This window comes from Artemia franciscana, chromosome 9 (genome assembly GCF_032884065.1).
Source record: "Artemia franciscana chromosome 9, ASM3288406v1, whole genome shotgun sequence".
In the NCBI taxonomy this organism is placed as follows: domain Eukaryota; kingdom Metazoa; phylum Arthropoda; class Branchiopoda; order Anostraca; family Artemiidae; genus Artemia; species Artemia franciscana.
The window spans coordinates 14,444,279-14,460,224 of NC_088871.1; positions in this window are offsets into that span (position 1 = coordinate 14,444,279).

The window sequence follows — 15,946 nt, forward strand, 5'->3', positions numbered from 1 at the left end:
TCCCATGGACAATTGTACGTTGCATGTTTGAGGGTCGGTAAACCTGACAATCTATTTATATGTAGCGACAATTTGACAGCGAAGAATGTTGTATATTCGCAAGTTTTACGCAGTTAATTTGTATTGTATCTATCTATCTATCTATCTATATAAAAAACAGTTGTGTGTATGCATGTTTGTTTGTTTGTAAAAAGAGCGTTTGCATATGACGTCATTATTAGTACATAAGGCTTTGTATGTGCACAGACAATGGGAAAGCCAAGAATGTTGTATATTCGCAAGTTTTACGTAGTTTGAAACACATATATAAATCTATCTATATTCACAGGTGGGACATTGGGACACAACTACAATGGCACTTAACTAATAATGCGCGTAACGACTTACGCGCGCGGGGGGGGGGGGCTTGGGGGGGGGGCCCGAAGCAACCCACTAACTCGGCCTCGACATATTTTCATCGTTTTAGCTTACCTGGAAGTGCCTAAAGTAGCAAAACCGGGACCGACAGACAGACCGACAGACAGACTGACAGACCGACAGAATTTGCGATTGCTATATGTCACTTGGTTAATACTGAGTGCCATAAAAACCAATAAAGGCAAGAGAACTCCCTCCGTAACAACTGTTTTCATCTTAGCTTCGCAGCCCCTCCCCACTAGAGTTAATTTATGGAACTTCCACTTCATTTTACTGGTTTAATGCGGTACAGAGGTGACAAGTAAATAAAGGATGCCTGATGACTCCACTAAATATAAGAGCAAGACCATACCTATTTACACCTCACTTACAACCAGTGTACATCATAAACTCCTGAAATAAAATAATATATCACCTTGCGCCAGCGTAGTGGAACAGGCTTAGTCTTTGGGATCCAAAGTTCCTTGGTTCAATCCTTCGTGGCGCAAGGAAGAGACTCTAAGTGCCTGTGATTAATATTTGGGTGGAATGTTTCTTTTAATTTTAACTTTTTTTGTTTGTGTTTAAATATTTCAGTGAACTTTAAAAGTTTTAGTATGATTATGATAGTTTTTTCCACTTTAACGTGATGCTTACTTTTCAGTCCTTTTTTAATCAAATAATAAAGAACTGAAATTTCTCCTGACGTTGAAAGGACAATCGTTTCCCAATTGCAACATCTTTTCCACGAAAATAATAATTTAGTGCGTCTGTTCAAAACAGCCATCGATTTGATGCCTACTGATAGGTATAAAATTGATATTTCCGCTGACAAAACGCCTCCTGGCCAACATGTGCGTAGGTACAATGCTCCAATTATCGACGAAGTGGCAATCGTTATGGTCGGTGATCAGTTTTTACCTCGAGATATTATTCTTCATAAGCAAAACGCTCAATTGGTAAGAATTGCTGAAACTCATCGATGCTACGATGCCCTACAATATCCTATTATTTTTGGGATGGAACCGACGGCAATCACTTTAATATTAAATTAATAAATCCAACCCACTAACAAATAAATGAATAAGAAAGGCAGCGCAATGCATTATTATTCCTATAGACTAACGATTCGGCAGTATGAAGACAATTATATTTTTAAATGCCGTCAATTGTTTCACCAATACATCGTTGATATCCATGAAAAAATTGAATCAGTACGTTTTCTAATTATCCGTCTGAATCAGACCAAGCTCCTCTCTGAACAATACATTCATTTGCAAGATGCAGTTGTAAATGCCGGTAATACCACAAACGTTGGAAGAATAACAATTTTACCTTCGTCATATGGTGGCAGTCCCCGTCATATGCATGAATATGCTCAAGATGCTATTGCGTATGTTCGTCTCTATGGTCGTCCAGATTTATTTATTACATTTACATGTAATCAATCTTGGGACGAGATACAGCAGTTTTTACTTCAAGGACAATCGGTGGTTCATAGACAAGACATTACAGCCCGTATCTTCCGGCAAAAGTTGAAATCACTGATAAACTACATAGTAAAACTTGAAGTGTTTGGGTAGTGCGATGCTGGATGTACTCAGTGGAATGGCAAAAATGAGGATTGCCATACGCACATATACTAATCTGGCTATATTATAAAATTACTTCTAATGAAATTGATGATGTGATTTCCCCTGAAATACCTGATGAAAATATCGATAAGGGCTTATATGGTATTGTGGCACAAAATATGATACATGGACCTTGCGGTGCACTGACCGAAAAATCACCATGCATGGCCAAAGGAAGGTACACAAAGCAGTATCCTCGACTTTTAGTACCAAACACAATTACTGGCAATGATGGTTACCCACACTATAGAAGAAGATCTACTGAAGATGGCGGTAAAACAGCAATAATAAAGAAGCGTAACGGTACCACCATTGAAGTAGATAACCAATGGGTTGTTCCATATTAGACTTTATTATCAAAAACATTTAATGCAAATATAAACGTTGAATACTGTAACTCCGTAAAGGCCATCAAATACATATGTAAATACGTCAACAAAGGCAGTGACAAGGCAGTTTTTGGCTTGCAGTCCGAAATCAGTGATATCGACGAAATCGTACAATATCAAGCTGGAAGATACATAAGCAGTAATGAAGCTGTTTGGCGAATTCTTTCATTTCCGATACATGAACGTAGTCCAGCTGTTGTTCACTTAGCGGTACATTTACAGAATGGTCAACGGGTTTATTTTTCGGAATCCAACATGCAACAAAGAGCCCTGAATCCACCGGATACAACGTTAACTGCTTTCTTTTCGCTATGCAAAAATGATTCTTTTGTAAAAAAAAACTGTTGTATACTGAAGTGCCTTCGTATTACACGTGGAATACTAAAAATAAAGTATTTGAACGTCGAAAACAGGGTAAGTCAGTCAACGGCCAACCTATCATCTTCAAAGATACCACGATAGAAAGACTCTACACCGTTCACCCCAATCAACATGAATGTTTCTTTCTACGCCTGCTTTTGGTGAATGTACCCGGTCAGACGTCATTTGAGTATTTGAGAACTGTAAACGGTACTATAAATGACACTTACCGTAGTGCATGCCAAGCTCTGAATTTATTGAAGAATGACCAACACTGGGATAACTGCATCAATGACGCGTGCGAAACGTCAACTCCGAGTCAAATTCGTGCATAGTTTGGAATCATACTAACAACTTGCTCTCCTTTAGCTCCTACAGAGTTGTAGGAAAAATATAAATCAAAAATGTCCGAAGATATACTCCATCGAAAACGGTTAGAGACGTCAGATTTGACTTTTGATTTTACATCAGAAATTTATAACTACACTTTAGTTATTATTGAAGATTTGTGTGTCAGTATGGCAAACAAACCTCTTCAGGATTTGGGAATGCCTTCACCTAATCGTACCGCTGCTGTTTCGACATGTGTAGAATTGGATCGTGAACAAAGTTACAGCACGAGTTATCTATTGTCGAATGTACAAAATAACATTTCTAAGTTATCGTCGGAACAAAAAGACATTTATGATACGATAATGCATTGTGTCGATAACAACGTTGGAGAAATTTTCTTTTTGGATGCGCCAAGAGGTACTGGTAAAACATTTGTGATAAAATTGATTCTGGCATCAATTCGATCAAAAAATGACCTAGCGTTGGCAATTGCGTCGTCCGGAATAGCCGCAACGTTGCTGCCTGGTGGAAAAACTCCTCATTCTGCTTTGAAATTGCCTCTGAATTTTCATTCTACAGAAACTCCCACGTGCAATATTTCCAAATCATCTGGGATTGGTAAAGTATTGCAGCAATGCAAACTTATTATTTGGGACGAGTGCACAATGGCACACAAAAATTGCTCGAGGCTCTGGATCAATCTTTGAGAGATTTGCGAGGGAATTCGAAACCCTTTGGCAGCACATTAATATTGCTTGCGGGAGATTTCAGGCAAACATTACCTATAATACCAAGATCAACCCCTGCAGACGAAATGAGTGCTTGCCTTAAAAATTCTAATTTATGGGCACACGTAAAAACATTAAAATTAACTACAAATATGCGTTTCCGATTGCAAAACGATGACTCTGGTCAGACATTTTCAGGTCAATTGCTGGCAATTGGAAGCCGAAAGCTCCCAGTAGACTCAATTTCAGAACGTATACAACTGCTTGCTGAATTCTGTAATTTAGTGACGTCCAAAAATGAATTGGTTGAAAAAGTATTTCCGAATATTCTAACCAATTACAAAAATCATAAATGGCTAAGAGAATGAGCGATTCTGGCAGCCAAGAATAAAGACGTCCACGAAATCAACAATATTGTTTTGACCAAGATTCGAGAGCAGGCAGTCCTTTACAAGTCAGTTGACACAGTTCTGGAACCAAATGAGGCGGTTAATTATCCATCTGAATTTTTAAATTCCCTGGATCTCCCAGGGTTTCCTCCACACCTGCTACAACTAAAAATAGGCGTACCATAATATTGTTACGAAATATCAACCCAACAAAGCTTTGCAATGGCACCTGACTTGCTGTAAAAAAAAAAACAATGGAAAACGTAATAGAGGCAACAATCTTGACAGGGCCTTTTAAGGGTGAGGCTGTTCTTATTCCTGGCATTCCCATGACTCCAACGGATCTGCCTTTTCAATTTAAAAGATTTCAATTCTCAATTCGATTAGCATTTGTAATCACCATCAACAAAGATCAAGGGCAATCATTAGAAAAATGCGGTATAGATCTTAATACAGATTGTTTTTCCCATGGACAATTTTACGTTTCAAGTTCTAGATTCGGTAAACCTGACAATGTATTTATATGCACTGACAATGGGACAGCGAAGAATGTTGTATATTCGTAAGTTTTACGCAGTTAATTTGTATTGTATCTATCTATCTATCTATCTATATAAAAACGAGTTGTGTGTATATGTATATCTATCTATCTATCTATCTATCTATCTATCTATATAAAAATAAGTTGTATGTATGCATGTTTGTTTGTTTGTAAAAAGAGCGTTTGTATATGACGTCATTATAAGTATATATGGCTTTGTATATGCACAGACAATGGGACAGCCAAGAATGTTGTTTATTCGCAAGTTTTACGTAGTTAAAAACATATTTTTATCTAATAGCTGTTGGTATATATCTAACACCTTGTTGGTGGGGGAGCTTCGCCCCCCCCCCCAAGCCCCCAGCGCGCGTAAGTCGTTACGTGCCATATTAGTTACGGGCCATTGTAGTAGTGTCCCTGTGTTCCACCTGTGAATATAGATAGATATATATGTTTTTAACTACGTGAAACTTGCGAATATACAATATTCTTCGCTGTCCCATTGTCTCTTTGAGTGTCCCGGTCGTCATTTATATTCCCTGTGTCACGGTGTGCCGGTTGTCATTTGTGTCCCGGTGTCCCGGTCTGTAATTTCTCTTTGAGAGTCCCGGTCGTCATTTATTTTCCCTGTGTCCCGGTTGTAAATGGGAAAAACAATCCGTATTCAGATCTATACCTTATTATTCTAATGATTGCCCTTGAGCTTTGTTGATGGTGATTGCTAATTGAAAATTCCCTGTGTCCCGGTCGTCATTTATATATCCTCCCTGTGCCCCCGGCGTCCCCGTTGTAGTTGTGTCTCTGTGTCCTGGTCTTCATTTATATTCCCTGTGTCCCGGTCGTTATTTGTGTCCCGGTGTCTCAGTCTGTAACTTCTCTTTGAGTTTCCCGTTCGTCATTTATATTCTCTTTGTCCCAATGTCCTGGTTGTCATTTTTGTCCCGGTGTCCCGGTCTGTAGTTTCGTCAATCGACAAACATGATATGAGTCGACAAACAACTTCCCGACGACATACAGCTCAATCCTTATAATGACGTCAGTCGACAAACATGACATCAGTCGACACACAAACATGACGTCAGTCGACAGACACACAAACAAACAACTTATTTTTATATATATCTTCTATATATATAAAAATAAGTTCTTTGTGTGTTGTTGTTTGTGTCTTGGAGATTGAAAGGGCTAGTGCCAATTCTATCTGTCGAAAGCGATTAGAAGGCAAACTGCCCCTCCCTTCGAGCCCACCTTTTCTCCAAACACATCTAATCAAAATTTTGAGATAGTATTTGTTCAAGTAGTTGAAAGTCCCGGAAATTATGTCTTCGAGGATGAGATCCCCCCCCAAAAGACCTAAGGATAATAGCTGTAAGTTATGTCCTGGCGGAATATATGGTTGTTATGGAAATGAAAGTCTTATAAACTTCAAAGAGGGCTCATTGGACTGGCAATAAGAAGTTCTTGTACCTTTCATTAGAGTTAAGGTAATCGGTGGGTAACTACCTCGCCTTTTTTTGGTTTTAAAGTAAGACACTTCGTGAAGGAGTCGTCGTAGAAACTTTGAAAGAGGCTCATTCAATTACAAATTACAACGCCTAGTGCTCGTTTTAATGGTCAAAAGAAATTGAAGGGCAACTAGCCCCCCACCTTTATGCTCATCATTTTCCCTAACATATCTAAAAACATTTTGGAATGGCCATTTTTTCAAGTGTAGATAGAATTTCCAATAATAATGTATTTGAAGATGAAAACGGCCTCCCACAGCCCTTAGGGCAAGGGCTGTAGGTACTGCCTCAAGCATTTGAAACCAGAATTTCTAGTGCCCACTTTAAGAGTCAAAGTGATCAGAGGGTAACTATCCCTCCCCCTTTCGGTCTATTTTTCCAAATTTATCCGATGAAAATTTTGAGATAGCAATTTGATCAAAAATAGTCTAAATATGACATAACAAGACCCTTGGGGTTGAAAAAACCCAGATTCTAGGAGCAAGAGTTGTAAGTTACGCCCCGAGATATATAAACTTTTTGTGGAAGGGGAGGTTGTGTGAACTTTAGAGGAGGTTCATTTGATTGGAAAATTAAGGTTCTAGTTTCTCTCAAAGAGTCCAAGTTGATAGGGGCAACTAGCCCCCCCCCCGACACCTTCTTTTCCTGAAACGCATTCCATCAAAACTGTGAGATAGCCATTTTGTTTGCAACAGTTCAAACAGCATATAACAATGGCTTTAGGGGGGATAAAACCCTCCAGAGCCTTGGGGCAAGGGTTATAATTTATACCCTGGGCGAATAAGGTTTTTCTTGAAATGATTGTTCGTATGAATTTCGAATCGGATGGACTCATTCAATTGGAAGTTGGAAAATCTAGTGCTCCTTTTAAAAGTAAAAAGTAAATGGAGGGTAACCAGCCCCTCACCACAAGCCTATTATTCCCTAAAACACACTCAATCAAAACTTTAAAGGAAATATTTTATTTAGCATTATTCAAAACCCCTATGTCTCCTTAAGGCCAAAACATAATTTGTACCTCACTGAAAAAAAACCCTTAATGTGTTCACTCTTAGAACCTTAATAAATCTAATATTACTTACACTTATGGAATAAATATCAGCGTATAAACATTAAACTAACAATAAACATTCATTTGCACTTTTTTCAGCAATGTGAAAATTATGTTCTAGCTTTGTGAAGGCATAGGGGGTTTTGAGCCCTACTCATGTTAATTTCTGCTCGTTTCGAGTTTGACTGGGTTATTTATTGTAATTTGTGTTTGTTTTGAGTTTCACTTATTTTTCGATGCTGATTTATGGCAGTTTTACACTTGGTAGATCATTTGATTCTATTTTTTGCTCATTTTTGGTTTAACGGAGTTCTTTACATTTCTTGAAAAACTTGTTTCATCGAAAAGTTTTTTTTTAATTTATTTCTGTTCGTTTCATACTGACATATTCTTTTTTCAGGAAAAAAGAAATTATTAATTTAGATATTTTCGGTTTTTCTTCAGGAATATGTATTTTGGCCTACTATTTTGTGCTGGAGAACACCTTTTTACAAATCCAGACACAAATTGTAGTGTTTAGTTTAGTTTTAAGCCTCCTCTAGCTGAACTGAAAAATAGAACTTAATGCCATTCGTGAAAAATCCTATCTATGCTCTTTGACATCTTTAGCATTAGTAGCAGTATGCTACTAATGTGCCGATGTATTATGGCTACGTTAGTAGCAGTATAATACCCCTCCTCGATACCTTGCGCTTTACACTACAGTTTGACTGTTTGTCCCTTTTTTTTCAGAACAACTCTTAAATACAAGGGTTGTTTAATAAAAATATTTTACAAGAATACATTTTACAAGAATATTTTTTTAATGTGCTAAAAAAATAGTTTTACATGGGGAGCGAGGTGTTTGGGGAGGGGGCAGCCCCTTTCACATGCGGACTGGCTTCTGTCTGTTTTGGGTTTTGGTGTTGATCCTTACCTTCGGTTAAGAGACTTTTTTTGTTACTTAATGAATGACAAGAAACGACTCCCTTAAAGATTAAATTTATATGAATTTCATTATGAATTTCAATTTGATTCGACGAACCAGAGAACGCCATTACCGCCTTACTGTGAAATCAAGATTACATGGACTAGAGCATGTCTGTGAATAGGGAAAGTATAAAATACGTATTCTGACCAGTAAAAGAAAAAATTGATGACGTAAATGATCCTTGAAATTTTTATAAGAAAAAAATTGAAGTATATTATCAAACTTTATTAAATTATCAAAACCGCATTAGCAATTTTGGTAAAAAAAAATGACAGAAGGAAGCGATCATCCTATACAAGAAGAGGATTTGAATATATTATCTGCCACACAGCTGGAAAATTCCCAAAAGTTAATAAATTTGCTCGAAAAAGTAAGTCGTAGCTATAACGTTTTCAAAATTGACAAGTTTATTATAATAGCTACGCACTTGCTTAAAAACGATAGCGCATTCGCTGAAAATGGTAATCACGAAAAAATAAAAACAATAATAATACAAACTTTAAACTACCTCAAGATTGAAAATATCTTAGCTCATAAAAACACGAGTAATAACTATCGACAAGTTTTGTATTCCAGAGTAAATAATCTTCCTTGTGCTACGAGGGATTGAACCAGAGAACTTCGGATCACGAAGACTAAGCCTGTTCCACTACCCTGGCGCAAGGTGATTTGATATTTTATTTCAGGAGGTTATGATGTACACTGGTTGTAAGTGAGGTATAAATAGGTATGGCCTTGCTCTTATATTTAGTGGAGTCATCAGGCATCCTTTATTTACTTGTCACCTCTGTACCGCATAAGAAAAAGCAAGTCGTAGCTATAACGTTTTCAAAATTGACAAGTTTATTATAATAGCTACGCACTTGCTTAAAAACGATAGCGCATTCGCTGAAAATGGTAATCGCGATAATAATAATAAGACAAAATTTAAACTACCTGAAACTAGAAAATCTCTTCCTTGCGCCACGAAGGATTGAGCCAAGGAACTTCGGATCCCGAAGACTAAGCCTGTTCCACTACGCTGGCGCAAAGTGATATATGATTTTATTTCAGGAGTTTATGATGTACACTGGTTGTAAGTGAGGTGTAAATAGGTATGGTCTTGCTCTTATATTTAGTGGAGTCATCAGGCATCCTTTATTTACTTGTCACCTCTGTACCGCATTAAACCAGTAAAAAGAAGTGGAAGTATCCATAGATTAACTCTAGTGGGGAGGGGCTGCGAAGCTAAGATGAAAACAGTTGTTACGGAGGGAGTTATCTTGCCTTTATTGGTTTTTATGGCACTTGGTATTAACCAAGTGACATATAGCAATCGCAAATTCTGTCGGTCTGTCTGTCGATCCCGGTTTTGCTACTTTAGGCACTTCCAGGTAAGCTAGGACGATGAAATTTGGCAGGCCTATCAGGGACCGGACCAGATTAAATTAGTAATAGTCGTTTTCCCGATTTGACCATCTGGGGGAGTGGGGGCCGGTTAATTCGGAAAAAATAGAAAAAATGAAGTATTTTTAACTTATGAGTGGGTGATGGAATCTTAATGAAATTTGATGTTTGGAATGATATTGTGTCTCAGAGCTCTTATTTTAAATCCCGACCAGATCTGATGACAAAGGGGGGAGTTGGAGGGGGGAAACCGAAAATCTCGGAAAACACTTAGAGTGGAGGGATCGGGATGAAACTTGATTTGAAAAATATGCACAAGTCTCAGATACATGATTGACATAATTGGAACGGTTCTGCTCTCTTTGGGGTAGTTTGAGGGGAGGGGTAATTCTGAAAATTAGATAAAATGAGGTATTTTTAACTTACGAACGGGTGATCGGATCTAAGTGAAATTTAATGTTTAGAAGGATATCGTGTCTTAAAGCTTTTTTTTAAAATCCCGACCAGATCTGGTGAAATTGGGAGGGGGAGCTGGGAAGGGGAAACCTAAAACTTGGAAAACACTCAAGAGTGGAGGGATCGGGATGAAACTTGGTGGGAAAAATAAACACAAGTCCTAGATACATGATTGACATAAACAGAATGGATCCGCTCTCTTTGGGGTAGTTGGGGGGGGGGAGTATTTCTGAAAAATTAGAAAAAATGAGGTATTTTTAACTGACGAACGGGTGATCGGAAATAAGAGAACATGTTGCACAACCTAACTAAATTCATAATTACACCGACTTCTAAAACTGTTTCACCACCAATTAAGTCCAAATTTCTTAGTATCTTTCTCTCAAGAAGAATTTCTGCGGCTTTAACATCAATACTCGTATACATTCACACTATGTCGAAACTTGAAATTATAGAATTTGAAGAAATCTCAACTTCTTTTAGTTTTTTTTTACAAGTTCTGACGAATTCTTAATTACGAACGGGTGATCGGATCTCAGTGAAATTTAATGTTTAGAAGGATATCGTGTCTTAGAGCTTTTTTTTAAATCCCGACCAGATCTGGTGAAATTGGGAGGGGGAGCTGGGAAGGGGAAACCTAAAACTTGGAAAACACTCAAGAGTGGAGGGATCGGGATGAAACATGGTGGGAAAAATAAACACAAGTCCTAGATACATGATTGACATAAACAGAATGGATCCGCTCTCTTTGGGGTAGTTGGGGGGGGATTATTTCTGAAAAAGTAGAAAAAATGAGGTATTTTTAACTGACGAACGGGTGATCGGAAATAAGAGAACATGTTGCACAACCTAACTAAATTCATAATTACACCGACTTCTAAAACTGTTTCACCACCAATTAAGTCCAAATTTCTTAGTATCTTTCTCTCAAGAAGAATTTCTGCGTCAAAAGAAAGTTGTTTGTACGTTTTTTCATCTTTCAGTAAAGCGTTTAATTTTGAATCGTAGTCCTTGGTGTCCATTACCACTAAAGTGTTACCCTTGTCTGCTTTTGTAATAATAATAGATTCATCTCTTCTTAAATTATTAAGAATCTTTATGTATTTGATAAAATTGTTAGGGATTTCTGGTTTTAAAGCAAACTCTGACAGGGTTTTAACTGTAGAAGCTCTTACTAGGCTAACATCTTTGATTAGGATGGGGTTTCTATGTAAAGATGTTTCTATTGAAGAGATAATTTCTTCTACTGGGACTTTATTAGTTTTAAAACAAATTTTGGACCTTTTTCTATTATGGACTTTTCTTGTAACGTTAAGGTCCTTGATGAAAAATTAATTACACCTGGTCCAAGAGTTGACGAAGGTATTATGGCTTTATTTTCAGATAATTTTGAAAACTTTTTAAGTAATCTTTCTCTGGAAAGGTGAAAGTCATGATTGAAATGATTTCTTGCTGTTTGTTGAATAAAACAAAAATCACTTGCACTCACCTTTTTTAATATAATATTTTCCAGGAAAAGTTGATCTTTCACTAATAAAGCTCTTTTTCTCCTTTTATCTTTAATCAGATGATTAAAAGTCTTGAATTGTAGACCTCGTTCGAACTTTTTTCCTTTAAAAGCGCCTAAATGTAAATTGAATTTTATTGAAGGAGGCAAAATCCTTTTCTTCTTACATTGATGAAGAAAATCTTGTTGATTTATAACATTTGCGTGTCTCTTATGGGTGTTAATATATTTAGACACCTCCTTGGTCACATTATCCCCATATACTCGACGTAGATAACTTCGAAGACCACACTGCCTTTCCAAGACGAAAGTAAAACAGTTCAAAATGGGGATGATACCTTTTTATTGACAGTGAATAGATATAAAATTATTTAACTGGGTATGTCGAACACATATACAGTGTTCATCATCAGCAGTAAAACTAAAAGACATGAATAAAAATAAACAAAATTTATACCTAATAAACTAATTACATATAGTTTATTGCTCTTATTTTTTTCAATGCAACAGCCGAGGCAAATCTCTTTGACCTTTTCGGTTCCGGTTCATTATAATTATCTGACATATTACGTGGACAGAGGTCATAGCTCTTAGGTGAGGTGATATTTACTTTATTTGACCTCAGTAAATTATCATAAATTGAGTTCAATCCAAATTCACCTGTATTTCTGTTTATGGAATTATTCTTGAATAGATTTTTTTTAATTTCGATTGTTTCCCTGAAAGTTTGCTTTAAACCTTGGTCCCTAAAAATCAAAGAAACATTTTCAAACAAAATAAAATGATTAGGAAAATTAAAGATATGCTCCGAGAGGGCCGACGTGAAATCTTCAGGTTTGGTATTTTGCTTTAAAGACGATGAAATAGAATTGTGATGTTGTAGCAATCTCGTTTTTAAATTCTGGTTAGTACGTCCCACATAAGAGCTTCCACAAGTACATGGGATTTTATAAACCCCACTTTGTTGCTCTACGGAAGTCCGATCCTTTCCAGAATTTAAAAAACTAGCCAAAGTATTACTACCTCTTAAAGCTACCTTTAAACCATTATTTTGTAAAATTCTTTTAAGTTTTTCACTCAAACCTGGAACATATGGTAGAGAACAAAAAATATCTTTCTTTTGTGTTGTTTCCAGAATATCGTCAGAACATTCTAGAAATTTTTTCCTTCTTTTCGAAAAAGTCTGGTCAATTAACCAACCCGGATAATGGTTACTTATTGAAATCGCTTTTAACAACAATAATTCCTCCTCAATGAAATTTGGAGAACAAATTCTAAAAATACGGTCAGTTAAAGATATGATTAAACCAATTTTTATTTGGCGACCATGACCGGAGAAAAACGACAAAAATTTGTTATTGTTAGTAGGTTTTCTGTAAATCTTAAAATCCAGACTATTTTCATTTTTTAAAAGAAAGACATCCAGAAAGGGAAGTTTATTATCCTCTTCTAATTCTATTGTAAATTTAAAATCCCCTCCCCAAAAATTAGGATGTTCTAAAAAACTTTTTAATTCCTCCATTCCATAATTCCATACTGAAATTATGTCATCCATATATCTCCCCCCAAATTTATGTTTTAAAAAATATGAATCTAACGCTATTGTTTCAATATTTTCTACAAAACAATTTGCTAATAAAGGACTTAAAGGGGCCCCCATGGGTAAACCATTTACTTGTTCGAAAAAACCCCCTCTGAATTGAAAAAATAAGAGAACATGTTGCACAACCTAACTAAATTCATAATTACACCGACTTCCAACTCTGTTTCACCACCAATTAAGTCCAAATTTCTTAGTATCTTTCTCTCAAGAAGAATTTCTGCGGCTTTAACATCCATACTCGTATACATTGACACTATGTCGAAACTTGAAATTATAGAATTTGAAGAAATCTCAACTTCTTTTAGTTTTTTTTACATGTTCTGACGAATTCTTAATGTAAGAAATTTGTGTAAACATGAGTGGTTTACACAATGACACTAGCCACTTACTCAGAGCACTTGTTGGTGACTTGTTACTCGCAACAATTGGTCGTAATGGCAGATTTGGCTTATGTATCTTTGGAAGTCCATATAATTTAGGGCACAAAGAACCTCTTGGTAAGAATTTGTAGAAAAGTTGAGGTGTAATCTTCCCTTCTTCCTTCAAACTCTTTAACTCGTTCTTAAACTTTTTTGTGTATGAGTCCGTCGGGTCAAAAGAAAGTTTTTTTGTACGTTTTTTCATCTTTCAGTAAAGTGTTTAATTTTGAATCGTAGTCCCTGGTGTCCATTACCACTAAAGTGTTACCCTTGTCTGCTTTTGTAATAATAATGGATTCATCCCTTCTTAGATTTTTAAGAATATTTATGCCTTTGTTAGAATTATTAGGGATTTCTGGTTTTAAAGCAAACTCTGACAGGGTTTTAACTATAGAAGCTCTTACTAGGCTAACATCTTTGATTAGGATGGGGTTTTTATTTAAATATGTTTCTATTAAAGAGATATTTTCTTCTACTGAGACTTTATTAGTTCTAAAGCAAATTTTGGACCTTTTTCTAATACGGACTTTTCTTGTAACGTTAAGGTCCTTGATGAAAAATTAATTACACCTCGTACAAGAGTTGACAAAGGTAATACGGGTTTCCCCCTCCCAACTCCCCTCAATGTCACCAGATCCGGTCGGGATTTAAAATAAGAGCTCTGAGACACGATATCCTTCTAAATAATAAATTCCATTGAGATCCGATCACCCGTTCGTAAGTTAAAAATACCTCATTTTTTCTATTTTTTCAGAAATAAGCCCCCCCCAACTACCCCAAAGAGAGCGGATCCATTCCGTTTATGTCAATCATGTATATAGGACTTGTGTTTATTTTTCCCACCAAGTTTCATCCCGATCCCTCCACTCGTAAGTGTTTTCCAAGTTTTAGGTTTCCCCCTCCCAGCTCCCCCCAATTTCACCAGATCCGGTCGGGATTTAAAATAAGAGCTCTAAGACACGATATCATTCTAAACATCAAATTTCATTGAGATCCGATCACCCGTTCGTAAGTTCAAAATACCTCATTTTATCCAATTTTTCAGAATTACCCCCCCCCCCCAAACTACCCCAAAGAGAGCAGATCCGTTCCGATTATGTCAATCATGTATCTGCGACTTGTGCATATTTTTCCCATCAAGTTTCATTCCGATCCCTCCACTCTAAGTGTTTTCCGAGATTTTCGGTTTCCCCCCTCCAACTCCCCCCTATGTCATCAGATCTGATCGGGATTTAAAATAAAAGCTCTGAGACACAATATCATTCCAAACATCAAATTTCATTAAGATCTCATCACCCGTTCATAAGTTAAAAATACTTCATTATTTTCTATTTTTCCGAATTAACCGGCCCCCACTCCCCCAGATGGTCAAATCAGGAAAACGACTATTTCTAATTTAATCTGGTCCGGTCCCTGATACGCCTGCCAAATTTCATCGTTTTAGCTTACCTGGAAGTGCCTAAAGTAGCAAAACCGGGACCGACAGACAGACCGACAGACAGACTGACAGACCGACAGAATTTGCGATTGCTATATGTCACTTGGTTAATACTGAGTGCCATAAAAACCAATAAAGGCAAGAGAACTCCCTCCGTAACAACTGTTTTCATCTTAGCTTCGCAGCCCCTCCCCACTAGAGTTAATCTATGGAACTTCCACTTCATTTTACTGGTTTAATGCGGTACAGAGGTGACAAGTAAATAAAGGATGCCTGATGACTCCACTAAATATAAGAGCAAGACCATACCTATTTACACCTCACTTACAACCAGTGTACATCATAAACTCCTGAAATAAAATAATATATCACCTTGCGCCAGCGTAGTGGAACAGGCTTAGTCTTTGGGATCCAAAGTTCCTTGGTTCAATCCTTCGTGGCGCAAGGAAGAGACTCAAGTGCCTGTGATTAATATTTGGGTGGAATGTTTCTTTTAATTTTAACTTTTTTTTGTTTGTGTTTAAATATTTCAGTGAACTTTAAAAGTTTTAGTATGATTATGATAGTTTTTTTTTCACTTTAACGTGATGCTTACTTTTCAGTCCTTTTTTAATCAAATAATAAAGAACTGAAATTTCTCCTGACGTTGAAAGGACAATCGTTTCCCAATTGCAACATCTTTTCCACGAAAATAATAATTTAGTGCGTCTGGTCAAAACAGCCATCGATTTGATGCCTACTGATAGGTATAAAATTGATATTTCCGCTGACAAAACGCCTCCTGGCCAACATGTGCGTAGGTACAATGCTCCAATTATCGACGAAGTGGCAATCGTTATGG